At 43.7% G+C, this 27,142-nt stretch overlaps 1 protein-coding gene across 4 annotated transcripts in view; it reads right to left on the reverse strand.

Annotated features, from left to right (window-relative positions):
• APBB2 (amyloid beta precursor protein binding family B member 2) overlaps positions 1–27,142 on the reverse strand; it is a 385,145-nt gene that overhangs the window by 300,005 nt on the left and 57,998 nt on the right. For all 4 annotated transcript variants that reach the window (XM_075261547.1, XM_075261546.1, XM_075261581.1 and 1 more), the window contains exon 2: positions 16,648–16,713. The gene's annotated coding sequence lies outside the window, so the exon portion shown is untranslated. The remainder of the gene's footprint in view (positions 1–16,647; positions 16,714–27,142) is intronic.

The following is a 27,142-nucleotide window of genomic DNA, read 5'->3' on the forward strand; positions in this document are numbered from 1 at the left end:
CAGGGAATGGACGGCTCCCTGTTTCACCATTGTATCCAACTCATTCATGGAGTTGAACTCAGGACAGTCTGGACCCACTGCCTGGAACAGCTCTCTAAATGCATAGGGACTAGAGATGAGCGAGTAGTATTCAATCGAGTAGGTATTCGATAGAGTACTACAGTATTCGAAATACTCGTACTCATTCAAATACTACTCCTATTCGCAGTAAAGATTCGATTCAGAACCAGCATTGATTGGCTGAATGCTATACAGTGTATAGCATTTGGCAAATCAACTCTTGTTCTGCAGCAGGCCCGTCTTTGCTAGTCGGGAGAACTGGCAGCTTGCTGTTACGAGGGAGCTGACTTTTTCTCATAGGAATGCATTGACCAGCATTGATTGGCCAGTGTACAGAATTTGGCCAATCAACGCTGGTTCTGCCGGAGGCTCGTCTGTGCGGAGGCAGAGTCTAAGATCAGACCACAATGGAGACTGCTGTGGTCCGATCTTAGACTCCGCCTTCTCACAGACGGGCCTCCGTCAAAACCAGCGTTGATTGGTCGAATGCTGTACACTGTATAGCATTCGGCCTATCAACGCTGATCAATGCAACGCTGATCCTATGAGAAAAAGTCAGCTCCCTCGTAACCGCAAGCTGCCAGCTCTCCCGACTAGCAAAGAAGAGCCTGCTGCAGAACCAGTGTAGATTGGCCAAATGCTATACACTGCATAGCATTCGGCCAATCAATGCTGGTTCTGCAGGACGAGTAAGGGTCGGTTCACATTAGCGCTTGCCTCCAGTCCAGAAGGAGTCCGCAGAAGAACCCCCCACCCCGAACGGAATATCAGCGCAACTGCAAGTGCTGTGCAGTTAAAGCGCATGGACCCATTATAATCTATGAGGTCCATGTGCTTCAACTGCACAGCGCTCCTCCTAAACACTCTCCTCCTGCTACTCGTGTACTTGGTGACTCTCCTTTAGTCAAATAGTGGTTGCCCCTGAAACGAGCATTTTTTCCCATAGACTATAATGGGATTCAATATTCGATCGAGTAGTCGAATATTGAGGCTCTACTCAAAACAAATATTGAATCTCGAATATTTCACTACTCGCTCATCTCTAATAAGGACTGTTGGCCCTCTGATTAAAGCAGCCCGGGAACAAGGTGGGGGGGGGGAGAGAATGTTTCTCCTTGTGGTAACAGATAGTTGGTGTAGGGTGTCCTATAGGCCAGACAATTGTCCTTGGGAAAAGGGGCATCCAAATCAGAGACCCTACTGGAGAGTCAATGTATAAGAGGCTTTCCAAAATGACTTATGGTGGCCAAAGCCAAATTGGAAGTGAGTAACAGGGGTTCTGGGGCGACTGTGCATCACTCCATGATCTAGATAGCAGGGGAAAGCTCTGCTCACATCAGTGCTGTTGGGAGGGGTATTGGATGAGAGGTCCCATGTTTTTGGTGCTAACAGACTCCCTTCAAATACGTCTCAGGGTTCTGCCATGACAGCCATTGTTTCCCTATCCACAATAGCAGAAAATGGTGTAGCAGCTGAGAAGAGAGGTTGTGTTACTCCTCCATCCTCTGGTATTACTGCAGCCATGGTTACTGTCTGATATATCCTGCAAGGCTTATACACGGCCTGAACAAAAACTGCTAAAAGCTGAGATCTCATTGGTGGCGACAGACAAGAAAATAGCTTTTGTTTTCGACAGCAGACAGTGGACATGAAAATAAATCAAAATTTAGGTTTGTGCATGATTCATACCAGTTATTACTATAAACATTATCTGGCATCATAGGCATTTAGTATATAGACAAATATTGCAAATATTGCAAATATAGACAAATATTGTATCTTTATACATGGCCCGCCAGGAATATTGTCAAGATGAAAATCTCCGGTAGTGTTTTGTTATCCCCCACATCCGAACATGTCTTGTATTTCAGTGTTTAATTCTAACACAACATTACGGACACTATTTGTCTGAACGGCAGAGGCATTGAGGCGCGGGGATCAATGACCCCGCTGCCTGCACAATATTCCCAGTGGTGATCTCATGCTGAGTTCCATCAGGATCACGGTATGAGCGGACAGCCTCGGCAGGCGGCCACCCTGTTTGTAGAAATGAACCTCAAACGTTTAAGAAGATTTTATCCATCGTTACTGAAAAAGCTTCCCAAATACTAACATTTAATTGAAGATTTAAAGCATGAAAACCAGAAACCTTAGCAATTGAACATGGAAGATACTTAGGGGAGTCTAACATCACCAAAATGAGTTTTATACCCCTTATATGTGGTTTGAGGGCCAGTTAGTGACATGGTGGACATATCTTTGTTGTGCCAAAGTGAGTTGTCTTGTACAGAAGGTTTTTGCCTAGTACTGACCCAGAACATAAAGACTGAACCTAGGTCCGTAGGTGCGGCATTCAACAATAGCATTTTGGCACAGAAAGAAATAGTCACTAGGTCACTACTACCCCTACCGATGTGTACATGTGGCTTAAAAGGGATTTTAGTGATGGTAAAATCCCTGTAAATGATCTACATTACTCAGACAAGTGATGTCACTCATTCCTTAAAACACTGTTCACACTATTTTTATTTGACACCCATAATTATTCACTCTCTCCAGACGCCTCGCGCAGCCTTCCAGCCTGTAATGGTCAGTAGATTGAAATAGGATCAAGATATCAAGACGTGACAGCATAATGCGGCTTATGAATACATTAGATGGGCAGGCTGGGTAATAATCGTGCAGGGCTCATCCAAACCATCATGCATATTAAAAGTGATCCTTCAGCTGTTCCTGTATGTCTGTATTCTGCTGTTACATAGTTTAAGATTTATGAGAAACCCAGTTGATCAGTCAGTGTGCCAGTATTTACCCCATCCAGGTGACAGTCAGTGTGCCAGTATTTACCCCATCCAGGTGACAGTCAGCCTGCCAGTATTTACCCCATCTAGGTGACAGTCAGTGTGCCAGTATTTACCCCATCCAGGTGACAGTCAGCCTGCCAGTATTTACCCCATCCAGGGACAGTCAGTGTGCCAGTATTTACCCCATCCAGGTGACAGTCAGCCTGCCAGTATTTACCCCATCCAGGTGACAGCCAGTGTGCCAGTATTTACCCCATCCAGGTGACAGTCAATGTGCCAGTATTTACCCCATCCAGGTGACAGTCAGTATGCCAGTATTTACCCCATCCAGGTGACAGTCAATGTGCCAGTATTTACCCCATCCAGGTGACAGCCAGTATTCCAGTATTTACCCCATCTAGGTGACAGTCAGTGTGCCAGTATTTACCCCATCCAAGTGATAGTCAGTGTGCCAGTATTTACCCCATCCAGGAGACAGTCAGTGTGCCAGTATTTACCTTACCCTGGTGACAGTCAGTATGCCAGTATTTAACCACATCTAACTTAAATGTGCCAATTGCCAGGTATAGCCCCACTGAAGCAAATTGCCATATTCTCTAGCCATGTAGTAAAGGGCATACTGTAATCACATGACCACATGAATGAGTTGCCGCACCCCTCACTATATAACAGTATGCTGGAGTGGGCTTCAAATATCGAATGAAAATGTATTGTAGCCCATCCTAAACTATTCTCTTCCTCTCTCTTCCCCATCTACACCATCTTGAACTCCATTGCCCCGTTAATTCACTTCTCCTCTAACACCTCTGTAGCTCTGTACTGTTTGAGGGGGCATTCCTTACTGCCCAGCCATGAGGTGAGGAACGCCCCCAGTACTACTCTATACGTGAGTACTGTCAGGATGGTGACAGTGCAGAGCTTTGGACAGTACTGTCAGGAGGGGCGTTCCCAGTTAGACTGCCCTTACCAGAGAAATCCTGAAAGTAAATGGGGTTAGCAAATGCAAGGAAAAAATCAAATTCTCCATTTTCCAATTGGTATTCTCCATACTTCTGTTTGTCCGAAGTTCTCCCTCACCTCTTCCTCCACCAAGGAGAATGGTAACACAATAAAACACATATTATTGATCAGACGTCCACATAATTACAAAGTGAATGCTGGAAGAAAACAGTAGAACCACCAGAGGCAATCATACATTGTGGTGTGTGATGGTAAATGGAAAGTAACCAGGGTTTCATCATTGTCATTTTCAGGGCCGAAGCGACACAAAATGAAATGTAATACAGTTCCTGTCTTTCCGAGGAGCAGTTAACATATTATACAGTATTACAACGTGTACAAATGGCGAGCCGCTAACTACCACATATATTGTGTTATTCTCTGGACTAAGATAGCCTAGGGATACATGTAGGAGATAGCTATTTATGTTCCACTTATTTTCTTACTATTTGCCTCTCGGTTTCTTCACTGGTTTGTATATTTTGGGGGCTGTTTACTCCAAGCTACGGTCTTTTTATGACCCAGCAAATTCATAAATATTCGGAGAATATGCTGAAGAATGATAAGAAGTCACCTTTCAGAAAGCAGCGCTATTTCCTGGAAGCCGTTTCTTTTGAAGTCAGACTATGAGCTCATAAAATAGAGTGACATTTATTGTTCCATATTACAGCCGCTGCAGGCTCTCATTACTATTTATATGTGCTACTGCCATTGTACGTATATAGTAGATCAGAGGAAGGGCATGGGGGTGTAGGCTATGGGGCAGCCCGTATAAGGTGCAACTATTACACCTATTGACATCTGAAGGAACTGCCCAGTCAAGAGCTAAACATTATATTTAAGTAAATAGCTATAAGGGTTGACTACCTGCCATTTATATCTCTCAGATCGTTTGCTGTATTTTAGCTTAGTTCCACTAGGATAGAGCTGTGATCTGTGACTACAGTTTAGCTACAGTGTCTACAGGTAGTCTGAGGTAGTCTAAGACACACCTTCCTCCCCTGCTGCATCTTCATCTACCATATAGTCCAACAGTGTTGGCCAAAAGCATTGGTACCCCTGCAATTCTGTCAGATAATACTCATGTTCTTCCAGAAAATAATTGCAATCACAAATTCTTTGGTATTATTATCTTCATTTAATTTGTCTTCAATGGAAAATCAGAAAAGGAATTGTCAAAAAGCCAAATTGGATATAATTCCACACCAAACATAAAAAAGGGGATAGACAAAAGTATTGGCACTGTTTGAAAAATCATGTGATGCTTCTCTAATTTGTGTAATTAATAGCACCTGTTACTTACCTGGTGCACCTAACAGGTGGTGGCAATAACTACCGTATATACTCGAGTATAAGCCGACCCGAATATAAGCAGAGGCCCCTAATTTTACCACAAAAAAAACTGGGAAAACTTATTGACTCGAGTATAAGCCGAGGGGGGGAAATGCAGCAGCTACTGGAAAATTTCAAAAATTAAAATGGTCGGAGTTTTGGGGTGCAGTAGGTGCTGGGGAAGGGGAGGGGGTGTTTTGGTTGTCTGTCTGCCCCTTCCCTGAGCTTGAGGACTGTTTTTTTCCCCCCACCTGGAATTCAGCCTGGCTATAATATAGGGTATCTGCAATGCTCCTATTAACCCCTTCCCGACGGAACAGGAGCACTGCAGATCCCCTATATTCAGTAGACCAGGCACTGTCAGACACAGGGATACCTAATGTGTTTGTGTTTCACTATCATTTTCTACTTTTGTATGTATTCTAGGGAAAGGAGGGATTTACAACTTTTATTTATTTTTTTAAAATCTTTTTTTTTTTTTTTTTCTTCTGACTCGAGTATAAGCCGAGGGGGGCTTTTTCAGCACAAAAACTGGACTGAAAAAATCGGCTTATACTCGAGTATATACAGTAAATCACACTTACAGCCAGTTGAAATGGATTAAAGTTGACTTAACCTCTGTCCTGTGTCCTTGTGCGTACCACATTGAGCATGGAGAAAAGAAAGAAGATCAAAGAACTGTCTGAGGACTTGAGAGGCAAAATTGTGAGGAAGCATGAGCAATCTCAAGGCTACAAGTCCATCTCCAAAGACCTGAATGTTCCTGTGTCTACCGTGCGCAGTGTCATCAAGAAGTGTAAAGCCCATGGCACTGTGGCTAACCTCCCTAGATGTGGACCAAAAGGAAAAATTGACGGGAAATTTCAACGCAAGATTGTGTGGATGGTGGATAAAGAACCTCGACTAACATCCAAACAAGTTCAAGCTGCCCTGCAGTCCGAGGGTACAACAGTGTCACCCCGCACTATCCGTCAGCGTCTGAATGAAAAGGGACTGTATGGTAGGAGACCCAGGAAGACTCCACTTCTTACCCAGAGACATAAAGAAGCCAGGCTGGAGTTTGCCAAAACTTACCTGAGAAAGCCAAAAAACGTTTTGGAAGAATGTTCTCTGGTCAGATGAGACAAAAGTAGGAAAAGGCCTCAACATAGAGTTTACAGGAAAAAAAGAGGCCTTCAAAGAAAAGAACACGGTCCCTACAGTCAAACATGGCGGAGGTTCCCTGATGTTTTGGGGTTGCTTTGCTGCCTCTGGCACTGGACTGCTTGACTGTGTGCATGGCATTATGAAGTCTGAAGACGACCAACACATTGTGCAGCATAATGTAGGGCCCAGTGTGAGAAAGCTGGGTCTCCCTCAGAGGTCAGGGGTCTTCCAGCAGGACAGTGACCCAAAACACACTTCAGGTCAGCACTAGAAAATGGTGGTGAGAGAAAGCCCTGGAGACTTGTAAAGTGGCAGCAATGAGTCCAGACCTGAATCCCATAGAACACCTGTGGGGGAGGGGGAGAGATCTCTTGATGGCAGTTTGGAGAAGGCCCCCTTCACATCTCAGGGGGGACCTGGAGCAGTTTGCCAAAGAAGAATGGTCTAAAATTCCAGCAGAGCCTTGTAAGAAACTCATTGCTGGTTACCGGAAGCGGTTGTGCGCAGTTATTGTGTCTAAAGGTTGTGCTACCAAGTATTAGGCTGAGGGGGCCAATACTTTTGTCCGGCCCATTTTTGGAGTTTTGTGTAAAATGATCAATGATTTGACTTTTTTTCATTCTCTTTTGTGTTTTTTCATTGCAAGCAAAATAACTGAAGATATTAATACCAAAGAGTTTGTGCTTGCAATCATTATCTGGAAGAACAAGAGTATTATCTGACAGAATTGCAGGGGTGCCAATACTTTTGGCCAACACATGTAAATATCACAGAGCTCAGCTTCTCTCCTTCTATCATATAACCCTATATATCACAGAGCTCAGCTTCTCTCCTCTATTCTATATATCACAGAACTCAGCTTCTCTTCTCTATCATATTATGCCCTCAGTAAAAATCAATTTAAAAATATCTAGTAGAATGGGAATATAAATTTACTTATATTCTGACATTTTGACTCGCTGAATTGCATTACCAAGCAGTTATTTGGTCTTACTTCCTTGCAATTATTTCTTCATCCAATAGAGCAATACTAACTGTACACAATTATTATAAGGCCAGTATGTTTTCATTAACATGTGCAGTGGTGATATCCCCCAGAGCATTTACAGTAAATGAGAAGAAGATATGATCTGCTGACAAGACTTCATCAAGGAAAGTATCCTGGGAGACTACAACTCAAGGTGGCGTATATATACTGTATACTCATAATTCCTGACAAGGAGGCAAATAGAGCTCCAAGACATTCATCACCTACCTAGATGGAAATAGCGGAAATAATGCTAAATACTGAGGACTGCCAATGAACTACAGGGAAATGAAAAGTCAATTCTGTGACTTAGTAATGCTAGCACGTTTATTAGTGCTTCTTCCATGGAAATAAACAGAGCATCTCTCTGTATATGCATTTCACTAACTACACATATCACACCTGCAATCTTATAGCTTCTGCACATTTTTTTCCTAGTCTTGAAATCCCTTTTGTTCCTGTAATTTTCCCATCTTGCAAACCTTGTTTCTCCGTTTGCCTGCATTCCCTCTTGTACCCCCATACTTCCACCATCTTGCAATCCCTCTTATTCCAGCACCCTTTTCTCTTTTTTACTTGTATCCTGTCTTGTTCCCTTATTTTTCTGACTTTTTTTTACAGTACTTTAGTCTGTTCGATGGACAGTCGACGACAATGTGAATCTACCGTATGTTAGGACGGGCTGGGGCCTCCGCTGTGTTGTGCTGAGGCTCCCGGCCCGCTCTGTGTCCAGCGCCGGGATGGCTGCTGGTTCCGACGCAGGATAGGCCGGAGGCCTCCGCTGGAGTTTGCAGAGGTTCTGGTTTTTTCCTGGCGCTGGAGCCAGCACTTCTGGGTCAGAGGGATCAGCGGCAGGCCTGAGGCTATTTAGGCCTCATTCTGGTCCTGGTCCACTGCTGGTTATTCGTTACTTGGTATCAGCTCCCTAGCGTCGTTTCTCCTGCTACCTGTCACCTTCCTCCTGTCCTTGCCCTTGGATTCCCGGCTTGCCTTACAGACCTCTCCTCCGTGATCCTGATTTGGCACCTTCCTGACCTCCTGTGTATGACCCTTGGCTTCCACCTGACGTCCCTTTTGGATCCTGATTTGACTACTCCATTGACCTCTTGTGTATGACTCGGCTTCCCTGACTTTGTTTCTGCCTCTGCCTTCTGCTACCACGTGACCTCCAGTTACCGACCCGGTTTGCTTGTTGCTTATTCCTCGAATATCTGTGTGCATTCCCTGGATTACCCTCCTGCTCATCTGCAACTCCATTCCTTCCCGCTCTCTTGGACTTTACTCTAAGCTTAGTGTCTGGGTTCTCCTTCTTGGGGTTCGCTGGGTGTGTGTCGCTCTCTGGGCAGTTGCAGATCCAGGCCTCGGACTTTTACCAAAGTCCAACTCCACCATCAGGACCTCTGGTGAAGACCTGTAGGACCTGGTTCCGCTTTGGTTGGGAGAGCCAGGCGCACCCAGGACTGTTTTTGCCTCAGCGCTTGGGGATTCTAGTTGCCCAGGACTTACTGAGTTATTTGTTGCATCAGGTTCCTAACACCGTAACTCATATAACTTGACTCTTTCAATGACTTTTGTGTCTTCTACGATAAGCTATTACGCTGCAACAAGTTATCATGCTGCAGAAAGTCAAGTTAAATTTAGTTAATTCTGTTTGCAAGTAAGTCAAATATTTTTCAGTCACCAGTATAAAGATATAAAATCTTGCTAGATTTGTGCCTTTAGCCCCTTCAACGTCTGTATCATATCATTATTGTACAGCCGAATGCAGTGAATACGTCTTGATATCTCTTTGGCTTGATCAGGGTCCTCACTATGATTCTTGCTGAGGATCTAATTTCATCTAAGACTCAGGACCATGTATTATATTGTAATGGAATAGTCAGCTGGATGTCCCCATTATATAATGATCTGGAATTGTACCCCTACAAAAGGCGACTTTGCCTTTATCTCGTCCCTATAATAAGCTGCCTGCACTTATGATCCTCCCTCATTTTACAAGGAACATTAGCACGATCTACTCATAAGCTGCTGGAAATAATATATTGTCACAATCAGTAAAATGGTCCATTAATTGTAAACAGGGTAATGTTTTCTGGTGAATGGAGATGCCTTCAGTAAATTGCTTTTATATCTCTCGAAAAACGGAACTTAATGTCTTGATAGAAATAAAAAAAAATAGAAGCTAAACCTGGAAACCTCCTAAGGCCTAGAGAAAAAGCTGAGCCTGCCGCTGATAAAGCAAGGTGAGAATCTGCGGGTGTGAGGTGCTAAGCTGCAAGCTTACTGCCTATTTATGTGAAGATTCTTGCAAATCCCTCAGGTATCAAAATGTGGTAAGGGATTTCTAGAACATAAAATATATTTCTGAGCAGAATAAAGAATAGCAGAATGCAGCCGGTAACATACTGCGGGGATATATTGATGCAAATGTTGGCAATGAGGCAGACTTAATGTGCAACTCTCTTGGGGGACTATAACTGGAGATAGAACTTATGGGGCTATGCAAAGAAGGTCGATATCTTGGTATCCACCACTAACATCGGCCAAGGATGTATGTATAGGTGCGCCCTTATTATCTTATAATGTATGTGGATCTTGTTTTCATGCTCAGTTTAACCAGGGCACCAGAGTTTGCCACTGTCTGGTCTTGCATGGGGCAGGAATAACGGATAGGCGCTATGGTTGTGGTGATTGACCGTACTCTAGTCACTATGCCGGGACAGTCGCCATCAGTGATGTGTACCTGACTAAGGTGGACTTGATGGATGTCCGCCATCTGCATTGGGTGCGCAGATGGCGGACTACAAGACTAGGTGCAAAAGTAATGAGGTGCAATGTCTAGGTGGTGAATGACATAAAACCAAGGGTTTTGTTGACATCAGATGCTTTCCACTGGGAGGACTGCTGCCCTGCTTACATGATGTGACAGCTAAGACAAACACTGATCTCGGACAAAGTGAGGCCGCTTCCAAAAACTGAGCCATGCCAGGTACTCTGACAATCCCCTTCCAGTCTCGCAGGCTACTTAGTATATCAACCCAGGCCATCAAGTTTGGATCACCTGAATCGAATGGTGTTTTCCCCTTGTGAATCTGTGCCTTGCCAAAATGCTGATGTTTTTGTCAATATGCAAATAAGTTATTTGGAGAAACAAGGGCATTGTCCTTTACCTATTTGGAGCAACGGCAATGTCCTCATAGCTACATTGCTTATCTATCTGCAGGGCTGGCTTCTAGTGACAAGTCTGCAATTGTCACCTTATGTGCTTTTATTTGACAACAATGGTCTCTCTCTCCAGTTTGGGACACTAAATAAAGGTTGTATTAAGAACAGGTCAGTGGTTTCAATTATTTCCAAGACTACTAGTGTACCTCGTACATAGATACTAAAGAGTTACTGTCATATGGCAGTTATTGAGCCATTGGAGAGAAGGGGCCCCTGTTCCAATTACTTTGCCTTTTTTTTGCCACAAACCTGTGCAGTAACGGGAGTAAAATATTAGTTAAAGAATTCATGAAAAGAGTGTAAATGATCAAAACAATCATAAGGTCTGCATTTTTTGGCCAGCACAATAAAAAGTTGCCCTTTTTAAAAAAAATTTGGAATTTTTTAATTTTAATAAATCCCGTGTACAGCCAGCAATATGGACAGTGCATGTCTTTGTGCTTGTTGCCGTAGCTACCTTATGTTCACAAACTCAATCATGGTAACACAGATTTGTTGGATCTGCCTACAGTGATGGCACTACTACCTACCGTATTTTTCGGACTATAAGACGCACTTTTTTCCCCCCAAATTTGGGGGGAAAAGAAGGGTGCGTCTTATAGTCCGAATGTGGCGCCTGGCACCCGCTGTACTAGAGAGGCGGAAGCCGGAAAGGGATAGACGCCGGGGCCTGAGACATCGCTGCCCTGCCCTGCATGAAGCCAGCAGCGGGAGGAGTGATGCTATTCGGCTCCTCCGTCCCCCCGCCGCTGGCTTCATGCAGGGCAGGGCAGCGATGGCTCAGGCCCCGGCGTCTATCCCTCCCCGGCATCCGCCTCTCTAGTACAGCGGATGCCGGGTCAGTATCCGTGGCCCCTTCTCCCCCGGGGCCGGTCCCCACCGGCCCCGTACCTGTAAAGTTGCAGGCCGGCTCCTGCGCGGCGATATCGCAGGAGCCGACCTGTTCGGGTGACAGCCGGGAGCCTAATGAGGCTCCCAGGCCTGTCACTGCTGTATTAGTATTGTGGCTGGTCTCTATGACCAGCCGTAATACTAATACACAGAATGTCCCATAGACGGCAATACAGTTGGGGATAAAATAGTAAAAAAAAAAAAAAAATAAAAAAAATAAAAGCTTTAAAAATATAAATAAAAGTTCTAAATCACCTCCTGTCCCTAGAAAAAAAAAATTATATATATATATATATATATATATATATATATATATATATATATATATATATATATATATATATATATATCAAAAACCACCGGGTTTTTTTTCAATACAAGGTGATCTAAGCAATAGATGGTATAACCCAAAATGGTATAACTAAAAAGTACAGCTGTCCCCACAAAAAAAAAACACTCTATGCGTCCCCGTACAGCTGCAGGGTCACCTGTCAATGTGGCCTTGCAGCTGTTGCAAAACTACAACTCCCATATATTAAATATTTTACCATTTTTTGCTTCAAAATTTTTTTTCCCTATTTTCCTCCTCTAAAACCTAGGTGCATCTTATAGTCCAGTGCGTCTTATAGTCCGAAAAATACGGTATATCCAGGGGAAATCAATTCAACAAACAGATCTGTCCCCTCCTTACCTTTCCTCTTGGGTTGTGTAAGACGGCAAGGTTTTGAAAAAACTTAACATGATTTTCCGATACTCTGTCACAAGATAATTCTGTATGTGTTACGGGGGCTTAGCAGTTAACATGATTTTCCGATACTCTGTCACAAGATAATTCTGTATGTGTTACGGGGGCTTAGCAGTTAGCAATGTTGCCTTGCAGCCATGGGGTCCTAGGTTCAAATCTGACCAAGGGTAACATCTGCATGGAGTTTATATATTCTCTCCGGGTTTGGATGGGTTTCCTCCAACATGCCAAAACTATATTGATAGGTAAATTGGCTTTCTAAAAACAACTGACCCTTGGGAGTGTTGTGGTTGAGTGCGTATATGGTTGTCATTAACTCCACTACTCTACAATGCTCACTACTCTTCAGTCCCTTGGTGCGAGAAGTACATTACAATTGTTTGTCATTGCCTATGCCCTGCCCTCCCCCAGTGTGTCAATACATCAGGATATCTAGGGGCATAATTTGAGGGGGTGCACATGTTGGAATTGCATTGAGGCCCAGGAGCCTTAGGGGGCCCATAAGCACTGGTATCAGTATGAGATTGCAGCTTCCATCTGGCCCATAAGCCAAGGAGATCCATAGATTACCCTAACCACACTAAGGTGAATTATACTCCTCAGCACCCGTAACCATCACTATCAAGAATTATCCACATCCACATCATGATTAAAAAAACTTTTTAACTGAGTCATGCATGATGTTAAGGATGCTGCCCTCTAGAGGGTGGCGTATAGAGTGCACTGTTCTCCTAATTACATCCTGGAGAATAGATTTGCATATTTTTTACCCAGAATCCCTAGCGGAGCAGGAATGACTTGTAAGTCTCCTTACGCCTATGTAGGCACACACTCTCCCTGATGTGTACGATTATCCCCTGACCCTGGTCTATAGTCTCTCACTCTGCCAAATCAGTATCCCTGCACTATGCTGAGGAGGCCCAATAGGCCGAAACAGTGCTGTCCATAGCTGGGAATCTGTTCCTTTTGGAATAGAAATACTAATTTGGCAATTAAATTCACATCATGATTAAAAAGACTTAAATGATGTTAAGGATGCTGCCCTCTAGAGGGCGGCGTACAGAGTGCACTGTTCTCCTAATTACATCCTGGAGAATAGGTTTACATATTTTTATCAAGAATTAGTAAGGATGAGGTAGGGGGCCCTGGACAAAATCAGATTGTATCGGGCCCACAAGAATTAAGTTATGCCACTGATATCATATTGCTTTCATAAGAGCCCTTATCCAAATTGGAGTTAAGGTAAGCATGTTAATATCTGTAGCTCCCAGCAAAGTATCTGTATAGCTGGTTATGAGCTTATTATGCCAACATAAGATATTAAATGTAGCACCAAAAACCAAATTACTCCGGAAAGTATAAGAGCTAAAGTCTGGGACTGCATTAGAATAGCATAATATATGTCCTATATAACATAGACTGAACATATAGGTATTTTGTATCTCTCTCACTTTCTATGACTTTATTTGCAACCAACCCTCTTGAGAACCTGAATTGTGCGGAAACACAAAGCATGCTGTAGCAACTTGGGTGCTTTATGAGCAGTGTTATTTCCATAACATGGATAGAAAATCATTGTTATAGGCTGCTGGCTTTCAATGTAAATCTGCTTTGTTTCCATCGATACGTAACCGTAGAAGAGATATAGCGCAGCAGGCTGTAAGTCAAACAACCATTTATACCGCGCTACAGGAGCGATGCCTTCAGATCCGCACAACCTTTACTAAACATGACAAATGCAAAATAGAAATCCATTACAAGCACAAGTAAACAAAAACTAGATTGGCCATCTGTGCGCTTCAATAGGAAAGCAGCCATTCTGCTCCTACACCCACTTTTTATAGACTTAAGAAGAACACTTTCAGCCTTTATCCGGCACATGATAAATTGTCTTTGTAAAAGTCCCCGAGCGATGCGCAGCTGTGATGGAAATCTAGGTTTTATAATGTAGTATGGTTAGGGATCTGCAGATCTATAAATTGATGTTTACCATAGATGTGGGCAAAGTTGCTATCGGTCTTCTGCAGGCACACGGCTGCGGGATAGGTTAGAGATGACAATTGCCAAGTCAACATTGCAAATGTTATTGTAGGAAACAAAACTGCAGATGGAATGAGGAATGAGAGTGACAAAATACAGATGATCAGAGGATATAAGGATGTGTTTACCGAGTAGAAATGTTCTGCAAGGCACTCTTTGGCGGTGGACAAAGCCTTGTGAGTGGGCACCATGTCTTCCAGCCAATCTGTCCTCTGCTGACTAATTTGTCCATATAGAATTATTATTACAGCATTATGGGAGACCTAAAAGGGTTTTCGAGGCAGGAGATATGGATGGCCTTAGAATATTAGATCACTTGTCAGGGAACTTGTAGCACCCCCTATCCATTGCCTATTTAAAGGGACAAAACAACCACTGCAGCCTCTTCAATGTGCATAGCATCTACCAAGAAGCAGAATACTGCACATTTGTTCCATTCACTTGAATGGAGAAAAACGATATTTGCCAAAGTCTGTAGGTGAGAGAGTGGTGTAGATGTGGGAGAATGAAGCCCGTTTTGTGGCGAGGACATGCAATGTGCTGACCATATTCATTTATTGTAAAGTGACCGGAACATCCCTTTTTATTGGTAGTCTCCCAGACACCAAGGAGGCAGATGATCCAAGTACTGCTGCCCCTTGATAGAGCTGATAGATGGGTATACAAAGAGTCAGACCCACCACAAGCTCATATTGATAGCCTAGTCTCACCAATCCTGAGAATGAAGGGGCCACAGTGCAGTCTCTTTTTATTCTAGAATTACGCCATTACCTTATGAGCTGGAGATAACCCTTTAATACTCATAGGGACTAGAGATGAGCGAGTAGGTATTCAATCGAATACTACAGTATTCGAAATACTCGTACTCGATCGAGTACCACTCGCTATTCGAATGTAAAAGTTCGATGCAGAACCAGCATTGATTGGCCGAATGCTATACAGTCAGCCAATCAACGCTGGTTCTTCTCCTACCTTTAGAAGTCTTCTCCGTGCAGCTTCCCCGCGGCGTCTTCCGGCTCTTCATTCACTCTGCCAGGCATCGGGCCTGGGCAGAGCTGACTGCGCATGTCTGCTTGTAGTGCGGGCAGTCGGCTCTGCCCAGGCCCGATGCCAGGCAGAGTGAATTCAGAGCTGGAAGACGCCGCGGGACGCTGCGCAGAGAAGACTTCTCGGAGGAAAGAGATACAGATTAGACATTAGGAAAAACTTTCTGACAGTGAGGGTAGTGAGAGAGTGGAATAGGCTGCCACGGGAGGTGGTGGGCGCTCCATCAATGGAAATCTTCAAGCGGAATCTGGATAAACATATAGCTGTGATGATTTAGGAAAACCTGCACTCGCAGGGGGTTGGACCCGATGGCCCTTGAGGTCCCTTCCAACTCTACCATAAGAATAAGAATAAGGATCCAGCCCGACCCTCACTCATGGACTTGGTAAGTATAATTTGATCGAATGTTGCCTACCCCTGAAACGAGCATTTTCCCTCCATAGACTATAATAGGGTTCGATAGTCGAATATTGAGGGGATATTCAAAACGAATATCGAACCTCGAACATTTTACTGTTCGCTCATCTCTAATAGGGACCAATAAAATGCCACATTTTCTGTTTGTAAGTTTTTGTGTCCCAGGCCTGTAATGAAACTACAGTTTGATTCATTCCCTTGTAGGGGAATTACAAAAACAGCCAGCCAGCCAGCTCAGCTGTTTCTGTAATACAGGCCGCCACAGGCTGTGGCATATGGACGGGTATTCCCATCTCAAACATAAAGGGCCGAGATGAGAATAACCCTATAAAGGGAGGTCTATCTAAGGAATGAAAGCCGGCCCAATCTAAGTCATGATTATTTGGAGAATTTGGAAAAAAGCACAGGGTCATGCCCCATATAACAGACAAATAAAAGTGCCATGCACTCCGAGTGCTTATAGTGTAGGAGCCTTCACTGTGCATTATACAATGCATATAATAACTGAATTGTACACCCGCCTTATGCCCACAACATTGTACATTTCAATGCCCCAAAAAAAGCACACGTAATTTGATTGAGATGAATGCTTGTGATAGAAAGACAAGATGGGTACCATGCCTGGTGCACTTGGTTAACTCATGTAGCATATTGGAACAGCTTTGCCGCAACCCACGTATGTTCACATATCATTGATATACTCACCCATGTTCACATATGTCTAGCACATACTGTATATGTCTAGCTATACTGCATAGGTTTCCTCCGGTGTGATTAAAAAGCATTGACTGCAGCTTTTTTTTGATCCAAGTGGTTGACAGGTCGCTTATGGCGTACTAAAGAGAGGATACTAGATGCAATGCTTCATCTCCCTTACAATTGTATATTATAGAAAGTACCCACTGCAGTCTTACCTTGTGTGATGCCGAGTGCACTCAATGTGAGATTTAGCTCACGTCTGCCTCTACATGACTTGAATCCTGCAAACAAAAATCACTATGGATTAGACACAGCAGGGCAGAAAAGATTTGTGAATTAATGATGTCATTACCAAATATCTGTAGGTCTGTACTGTATAGATATAAATATAGACATACTGTATAAGATTGTATATCTTTATCCTCTAGAAAACCATACATCACATTACTTATAATATAATATAATATAAATGCAAAAATGCCAACGTTATCCTCTAAAACCCATCTAGAAGCAGCACCAGTCACTGTAGTATGTGGTACGGTATTACGGCGCAGTAAAAATCCCACTATATACTGTATGTACATTGATGTAGCAGAGCTAGCCAAACCTTTACAATTGGTGAAAGTGCTGTAGTGCGAAATCTTATCACAGAGGACAGGAAAAAACAATGAAAAGTCTTCCGAAAACATTTTGACATTGAATGACTTTTTTTTTTTGTTTTGTTGTCTTGTGTGATAAGACACATTGCAGAGTTCTAGTTAAAGGGGCTCTATCAGTAAAATCATGCTGATAGAGCCCCACATATGCCTGAATAGCCTTTAAAAAGGCTATTCAGGCACCGTAAATGTTATATTAAACTACTCCCTTCCCCCCCCCCCCCGTTTTAGAATAATACCCTAAAAAAGAATGTGATCTACTTACGCATCGTGCACGCTGGGCGGGCATTCTGGGTGCGCCATCTTCTTCATCCACGCCTCCTCTCCCTGCGATGTCCTCCGGTCCCGTCCTCCAGCGCTCGTGAACTGACACTGATAAAAAAAAATGGCCTGGACGCATGCGCAGTAGCATGCTACTTCTACTACGGCTACTGCACAGGCGCCCAGGCCATTGTTTTATATCAGTGTCAGTTCGCGAGCGCCGCAGGAGGACGGGACCGGAGGACATCGGAGGAAGAGGAGTTGTGGATGAAGAAGAAGACACACTCTGAATGCCCGACCCAGCGTGCACGATGCGTAGGTAGATCACATTCATTTTTAGGTTATTATTTTAAAACTGGGGGGTAGTTTAATATAACTTTTACGGTGCCTGAATAGATAGATAGATAGATAGATAGATAGATAGATAGATAGATAGATAGGAGATAGATAGATAGATAGATAGATAGATAGATAGATAGACAGAGCGCTGTGTGTGTGTTGGTGATAGTTATGAAACACACAAACAATTCACAGGTTTCACAGTTTCATTATTTATTTAACAAAAACTACCCCAAAATGCAGAAGCAATGTGTTAAGGGGGCTCTATCAGCAAAATTATGCTGTATGAGCCCCACATATGCGTGAATAGCCTTTAAAAAGGCCCAACAGGCACCGGTAATCTAATTTTAAACCCCTCTCCCATTTTAAAATAAAACTATAAAACATATATGTAAATGATACCTGAACGTGCACGATCCGACGTCATCTTCGGTCCCGCCTTCCTCTTCTTTCTTCTTCCAGCGACGTCCTCCTGTCCTGGCTCTTCTCTGCCTTCATCTTCTTTTCTTCCGGATATGAAGACGTTCGCGAAAGTACTGCACATGTTTGCGTAGTTCTAAGGATACTTAAAACTACAACAAAAATGGCGCCGGCACATGCACAGTAGCGGTCCGGAGAGAGCGCTACTGCGCATGCGCAGGATTTGAACACAACCCGCCGGAAAAACAGAAGATGAAGGCGGAGAAGAGCCAGGACAGGAGGACGTCGCTGGAAGAAGAAAGAAGAGGAAGGAGGGACCGAAGGTGACGTTGGATCCTGCATGACCGCCCACCGTGCAAGTTCAGGTATCATTTACATATATGTTTTTATAGTTTTATTTTAAAACGGGCGGGTGGGTTAAAAATTAGATTAGCGGTGCAAGAATAGCCTTTTTAAAGCTATTCACACATACATGGGGCTCATACAGCATCATTTTCCTGACAGAGCCCCTTTAATAAGTACACCTTTGCTGCTTCCACAGAACCTTTCATCAGTCGGGGCACATGCGGTTTTATATACCGCTAGAAAGTCGACAGTGTGCTGAATTTCACGATCTGTGTCCCGGGTGAAGAACTATCTGTGCTGGTACCGTAGATCTTCACAGTCATAGTGCTGATAGTGCTCATCCATAGACAAGTACTGGGAGGGGCGTTCCTCACCACTCTCACACTATAGCGCTATATGCGATGCCGTAAGGAAGGGCGTTCCTGACTGTCAGGAACGACCTTCTGACAGTGAAGAGCTACGATACCGGCACCAATAGCGCTTCACCTGGGGCACAGATCCTGAAAGCCGATAGTGCTCTGAATTCAGCGTACTGTCGGCTTTCTAGCGGTGTATTACACTGCATGTGCCTCAAGTGACGTAAGGTCCTCTTTAAGAGGGTAAGTCGCGGTCAGGTACTCCTAATCAAATGCCTTTGATTAATTCATCTTCACCATGTGTGATCACCTCTGTAAAAGCAGAAGTTTTGACAGTTTGCTAGTCTGGAGATTTAGGTGTATGCTAATACAAGGTCAAGTAGAAAAGTCATCAGCAGTAATTTTAGAGAAGCAGTAAGGTCACAAACCCTTTCCAAACAATTTAAGGCTCGGTTCCTATTTGCGCCCGGTCTCCATACGGGGATTCTGTTCCAAGCAGCGCTTTTCTCTCTGATTTTTTGGCCTTGTCGGGCAGAAACCAAGTGTAAACCATGTGGAAATCCATTATAGTCTATGGGGTTTCCTAAGATGGATCAGGTTTCCATTCGGGGGTCCCAAAGCGGACCCCTGACCCTCTGAACAGAAACCCGAGAGCAGTTGTGCACCTAGCCTAACTTAAATTAAATCCATCATCCTATAGTGAGAAAGATTATTCCCAAGTAGAAATAGACCTTAATGCAGGTGTGAACCCAAGTCCTAGGATATTTCCGTCTGTACCGTACAATGTAAGCTCTCTTGACATTTGATACTAGAATTACCTGAGCAGAAGTCAGGAGATTATACAGGTTGTAATGAATCAGCAGATGAAGCAAACAGGTAGAAAGAAGCAGGTACATGAATGGAGTGGTGTGAATATCATTTGCTATGTGTCAGTCTGTCGGACAATGTACAATACTTTCCAGTGAAGATACTGATTAATTTATGAGCCAAGGATGCCACACTGAATGGATCTTTATGTAGTTGTAATGAATCGCGGCAGACTGGTCAATAGGTCTACCATGAAATCACTAATCTAATTTCCAACCAATACAGCAATTTGTGAATAATGATCGCTGTGTACGATGGAGATTACATGTGACACCAGAAAAGACATCGATTACTACAAGTCACGGAACCTCAAACGCAGCGTGAAATCCTAAGATGATCTATGAGTGGCAGAGACAAGTACGGAAGGCATCTATTGACACCACAACATTTATTTATTTCACTTACTTATATAGCCAACATGGATGTAGTGACAGGGGAGTACACAGAAATCATGGGGATCCAAAAGGCACCCCACCTTCTCAAAATAATAAAAGGTAAAGAAGAACACTGGTTGTAGAAAGAATGTATTTTATCTTGATATGTTTAAGCAAATTTGTGTTAAAAATAAAATAGAAAAAACCCATTAGTAACAATGACAACAATGTATATCTGACAAACTGCATGAATCTCAGGGCGGAGATGGGGGTGGATTTCTGATATTTGGACTGCCACAAATCAAAAGAGATCAAAGTGATGTGAGAGAGACTAGCATGGTCCATCACTCCATTGGCAACATACCCAGGTTCTGAGTAGCCCATGTGAACAAGTGAATCCCCTGGCGGGTCCCTTCTTATCCTGACGTGGCACGGTACACTCATTGTCCTTCATACAAATTCACAATATCACAAGAAACTACCTAGTTTTTATTTATACACCATAGACACACCAGATGGCTGAGATGACCTCTAGGTGCAGAATCAATCCCTATCTTTGCTCCCTGAGCCCCATCTCCTCCATTACACTGCAGGGGCCCCAATCACCAGCCATATTGCGGCCCATTCTGCTGCCTCTGTATGCTCCTGTATGGGGATCTATTGTTGGCTCACAGAGCTAAGAGGGTCCTTCTTCAAGGCAAGAGCCAAGAAGTAGATCAAGATCTCAGGACAGAAGAGGCAAAAGCTAGGCAGCAAGGTACTGCTGAAAAATACATGTACCGTATATTGTCAACATTTTAGGAATTTGCAAACAATTGTTAAGTAAAATTTGCATGTAGCTGTATAGTGAGCTCCCAGAATGGTGAGCCCAGCCATCCCAGTCCGAAACTGTCCATACCAATTGCCTATCCAGCCTCCATGGTAGGTATGATATTTACGTAGAGGTGCAACTACAGTTGGGCTCAGTGACGTAACTAGGAATGGCGGGACCCTGTGGCAAACTTTTGACATGGGGCAACCCCCCCCCCCCCCACCAACAAAGATGCCGAAGACCTCGACCGACCCCCTCCTACGCATTCCTGCGCGCTCCATTATGCCCCATAGTAGCCCCTGCACACACTATCATCACCCATAGTGGCCCCTCCACACAGTATTATCCCCCATAGTGGCCCCTCCACACAGTATTATCCCCCATAGTGGCCCCTGCACACAGTATTATCCCCCATAGTGGCCCTTGCACACAGTATTATCCCCCATAGTGGCCCCTGCACACAGTATTATCCCCCATAGTGGCCCCTGCACACAGTATTATCCCCCATAGTGGCCCCTGCACACAGTATTATCCCCCATAGTGGCCCCTGCACACAGTATTATCCCCCATAGTGGCCCCTGCACACAGTATTATCCCCAATAGTGGCCCCTGCACACCATATTATCCCCCATAGTGGCCCTTGCACACAGTATTATCCCCCATAGTGGCCCCTGCACACAGTATTATCCCCCATAGTGGCCCCTGCACACAGTATTATCCCCCATAGTGGCCCCTGCACACAGTATTATCCCCCATAGTGGCCCCTGCACACAGTATTATCCCCCATAGCGACCCCTGCACACAGTATTATCCCCCATAGTGGCCCCTGCACACAGTATTATCCCCCATAGTGGCCCCTGCACACAGTATTATCCCCCATAGTGGCCCCTGCACACAGTATTATCCCCCATAGTGGCCCCTGCACACAGTATTATCCCCCATAGTGGCCCCTGCACACAGTATTATCCCCCATAGAGGTCCCTGCACACAGTATTATGCCCCATAGTGGCCCCTGCACGCAGTATTATGCCCCACTGTGGACACCCATAAACAATTATTATCAAACCCCAGAGTATAATAATCGGAGACCCAGGGGGAGAAAAACATAAAAAACCCTCTGTTACCTATCTCCCGTCTCCTACGCTGTCGGCCTCCGAAGTAGTCGATCTTCAATGACGTCAGACGTCACATGACCCGGGACGCAGGCCGGGGTCATGAGACGTCAGACGACTAGGCCAAAGTCTGCACGGATCGTGGAGAGGTAAGTAACAGTGTTTTTTATGTTTCTTACCTCTCCCGGTCCACCAATCATTATACTCGGGGGTCCGAAAAGACCCCCCGAGTATAATGATAGCAGCGGTAGAGGCTGTCACCGGGCCCCTAATGTCCCGAGCCCTGTGGCAGCTGCCTCTGCTGCTATGGTGGTAGTTACGCCACTGGATGGGCTCTATACCACCCACATAGAATTAAAAAATATAACAATAGAATAGATCAAAATACACAATAAAAGCATGGATACTTTCTTCTACGTGGGCTGTCTGGTATTGCACCTCAGCACCATAGAATTCAATAGAGCTCAGCTGTGCCTAATTTTATTGAAAAGAGGTGGTGGGCGTGAATTAGTTGTTATCAGCACACGCCGCTATACCCGGGCACCTAGTAGCTGCTTTTGCTTACCGCACAACAATATTATGGCAGGTTAGACCTAACATGGAGGTGGTGATAGTTCCTCACCCATAAAGAGAACCTAACTACTAAACCTAGATTCCTTGTTTAGCCCCAAGCCAAATCCATTATTTACACCGGGGGTCCACATCGCCTGCTAGCCTTGTCACATAACATATTAAACTCATACATTCTATGAATGATAATGATGTAGAACATGCCAGTCATTTCTGCATTCCATGTATATTGTCACCTACTACAGACATGGATATATTCATAGACTTTTATTTTTTCTTATTTTAAGAAAAGGCACGATGACATCACTTGCAAAATTTGCTTAAAACAGCGAAATACTTGTATGGCATAACTAATCCAAATTGTTTAGAAGAGAGGTTACTTGTCCGATGAGCAGAACCATAAAAAAGAAGATATCTTTGCTATTTAGTAAGCTTTGTGTTCTGTAGAGTATATCACAGAATAAAGGCATCGACAGCAAGTAGCAAGACAGCTCTCATGAACCTAAACCTGGAGGAGGGGGGGGCTTTAAATTAGAACAATGCTCCCCTGTTACCATTATGGCAGCATCTTTCTTCTGCCAGCTCTAACAAGGACTGATAATATCACACAGATGTGTACAGGGCCTTAAATATGTTGTCTCTACTTGTATTTCCTGACATTCATACTGTTTCTAAGGCTAAATACACGCAACCAAATGCATGTATGGGTCAGTGAAAAACATAATGGACGCTACATGAGCATCCCTAATATCCTTGGAGCCGTACACTTCAATGAATAAGCCTAAACTGCAAAAAGGGACAGCCCAGCCTCATGGCCCCCATTATGGATCTGTAAATATCTGTAAAACGTAAGACACATGCAATGATTTTCTATGCAGTTTACAAATCCTGTGCATGATCCATGGAAACAACCATACCTATGAGTGAAACCTGCAAAGGATTTCACTAGAGATGAGCGAACAGTGTTCTATCGAACTCATGTTCGATCGGATATTAGGCTGTTCGGCATGTTCGAATCGAATCGAACACCGCGTGGTAAAGTGCGCCATTACTCGATTCCCCTCCCACCTTCCCTGGCGCCTTTTTTGCTCCAATAACAGCGCAGGGTAGGTGGGACAGGAACTACGACACCGGTGACGTTGAAAAAAGTAGGAAAAACCCATTGGCTGCCGAAAACATGTGACCTCTAATTTAAAAGAACAGCGACGCCCAGGTTCGCGTCATTCTGAGCTTGCAATTCACCGAGGACGGAGGTTTCCGTCCAGTTAGCTAGGGCTTAGATTCTGGGTAGGCAGGGACAGGCTAGGATAGGAAGGAGAAGACAACCACAACAGCTCTTGTAAGAGCTAAATTCCAGGGAGAAGCTTGTCAGTGTAACGTGGCACTGACGGGCTCAATCGCCGCAACCCAGCTTTCCGCGGATCCTGAATGGAATACACTGACAGTGTATTCCCGTATACCCGATATATACCCCCGATACCCGTTCCAACGGTGTGCCCCCCCACCTTCACCCCAGAAATACCCTGCAAGTCCCCTAGCAATAGAATTGGGGCTATATACACCCACTATTTTTGCTACTGCCATAAAGTGCCAGTGTCTGACTGGGAATTCAAAGAATATATTGGGTTACATATCACTTCAATTCCAGGGAGAAGCTTGTCAGTGTAACGTGGCACTGATGGGCTCAATCGCCGCAACCCAGCTTTCCCAGGATCCTGAATGGAACACACTGACAGTGTATTCCCGTATACCCCATATATACACCCCAAATCCCCGTTCCAACGGTGTGCCCCCCCACCTTCACCCCAGAAATACCCTGCAAGTCCCCTAGCAATAGAATTGGGGCTATATACACCCACAATTTTTGCTACTGCTATACAGTGCCATTGTCTCACTGGGAATTCAAAGAATATATGGGGGTTACGTGCACCCACAATTTTTGCTACTGCTATATAGTGCCATTGTCTCACTGGGAATTCAAAGAATATATAAGGGTTACGTGCACCCACAATTTTTGCTACTGGTATATAGTGCCATTGTCTGACTGGGAATTCAAAGAATATATTGGGTTTATGTGCACCCACAATTTTTGCTACTGCTATACAGTGCCATTGTCTCACTGGGAATTCAAAGAATATATTGGGGTTATGTGCACCCACAATTTTTGCTACTGCTATACAGTGCCATTGTCTCACTGGGAATTCAAAGAATATATTGGGGTTATGTGCACCCACAATTTTTGCTACTGGTATATAGTGCCATTGTCTGACTGGGAATTCAAAGAATATATTGGGTTTATGTGCACCCACAATTTTTGCTACTGCTATACAGTGCCATTGTCTCACTGGGAATTCAAAGAATATATTGGGGTTACGTGCACCCACAATTTTTGCTACTGGTATATAGTGCCATTGTCTCACTGGGAATTCAAAGAATATATTGGGGTTATGTGCACCCACAATTTTTGCTACTGGTATATAGTGCCATTGTCTGACTGGGAATTCAAAGAATATATTGGGTTTATGTGCACCCACAATTTTTGCTACTGCTATACAGTGCCATTGTCTCACTGGGAATTCAAAGAATATATTGGGGTTATGTGCACCCACAATTTTTGCTACTGGTATATAGTGCCATTGTCTGACTGGGAATTCAAAGAATATATTGGGTTTATGTGCACCCACAATTTTTGCTACTGCTATACAGTGCCATTGTCTCACTGGGAATTCAAAGAATATATTGGGGTTATGTGCACCCACAATTTTTGCTACTGGTATATAGTGCCATTGTCTGACTGGGAATTCAAAGAATATATTGGGGTTATGTGCACCCACAATTTTTGCTACTGCTATATAGTGCCAGTTTCTGACTGGTAATTCAAAGAATATATTGGGGTTACGTGCACCCACAATTTTTGCTACTGGTATATAGTACCATTGTCTCACTGGGAATTCAAAGAATATATTGGGGTTATGTGCACCCACAATTTTTGCTACTGGTATATAGTGTCATTGTCTGACTGGGAATTCAAAGAATATATTGGGTTTACAAATACCCTCATTTCTTCCTACTGCCATATAGTGCCAGTTTCTGACTGGGAATTCAAAGAATATATTGGGGTTACGTGCACCCACAATTTTTGCTACTGGTATATAGTGCCATTGTCTCACTGGGAATTCAAAGAATATATTGGGGTTATGTGCACCCACAATTTTTGCTACTGGTATATAGTGCCATTGTCTGACTGGGAATTCAAAAAATATATTGGGTTTATGTGCACCCACAATTTTTGCTACTGCTATACAGTGCCATTGTCTCACTGGGAATTCAAAGAATATATTGGGGTTACGTGCACCCACAATTTTTGCTACTGGTATATAGTGCCATTGTCTGACTGGGAATTCAAAGAATATATTGGGTTTATGTGCACCCACAATTTTTGCTACTGCTATATAGTGCCAGTTTCTGACTGGTAATTCAAAGAATATATTGGGGTTATGTGCACCCACAATTTTTGCTACTGGTATATAGTGCCAGTTTCTGACTGGGAATTCAAAGAATATATGGGGGTTACGTGCACCCACAATTTTTGCTACTGCTATACAGTGCCATTGTCTCACTGGGAATTCAAAGAATATATTGGGGTTACGTGCACCCACAATTTTTGCTACTGGTATATAGTGCCATTGTCTGACTGGGAATTCAAAGAATATATGGGGGTTACGTGCACCCACAATTTTTGCTACTGGTATATAGTGCCAGTTTCTGAGTGGAAATTCCCCAAATAATTTGGGGATTCATTCACCCTACATCTCAGGCTCTTGCCATATTCACCCAGGTTGTCAGTGCTGCACCAGCTCGTTCCCAGACAGCTCGGCCCGAAAAACACATTACCTATATAGAGGATTTGGACAATGAAGACAACATGTTCTAAATCTAATGTCTGCACCTTCTCCAGAATTAAAATAAAGGCAGCGTTTAACTTTCAAATAGCACTGCACAAAGGAAGATCTTATCAGCTTGTCTCATGACATGCTACTGAAAAGTGTCATTTGTGTATCTTAATGTAAATATAGTTGTATAAGCTTTTTGGGTTTTAGGCACTGCCAAGTTATTTATTACCACCCGCTCCCTTATAATGATGATGACGCCAAAGTCACTGTGGGTGTTCTGAGCTCACAGCTTTGGTTGACATTTGTCTTGCTCTCTGTCGGTACCAGCTGTCTTTTTGGATACCGTAAAGTTATGTTGACTTTATTAACAGCTATAGAAGCTTTAGCCAGGTTGTGACGGTGTGTAACCCTAACAACACTAAGTGGGATACACATTAATAGTCAGTCTATGTACGCTAAACGTATCACTGAAGTAATTTTTTTTCCCTCTCCCCTAATATAAGAAAGGAACAGACATTAGACCTAGACCGGGGTTCGAGGCTTGTAAAAATCCAGTATTATTTGTTCTTCATGATGTGAAATATGTGTTGAAAAGCAACCCAAGATGAAGTCAGCCATGTGTGCCAGTGTGTTACTTGACATGCCTTTGCTGGCCCCAACTGTAAGGGTCACTCTCCATTTCCTCCATTTTCCACTCCCCTTCACA

Source organism: Leptodactylus fuscus, chromosome 1, assembly GCF_031893055.1.
Source record: "Leptodactylus fuscus isolate aLepFus1 chromosome 1, aLepFus1.hap2, whole genome shotgun sequence".
Lineage (NCBI taxonomy): Eukaryota > Metazoa > Chordata > Amphibia > Anura > Leptodactylidae > Leptodactylus > Leptodactylus fuscus.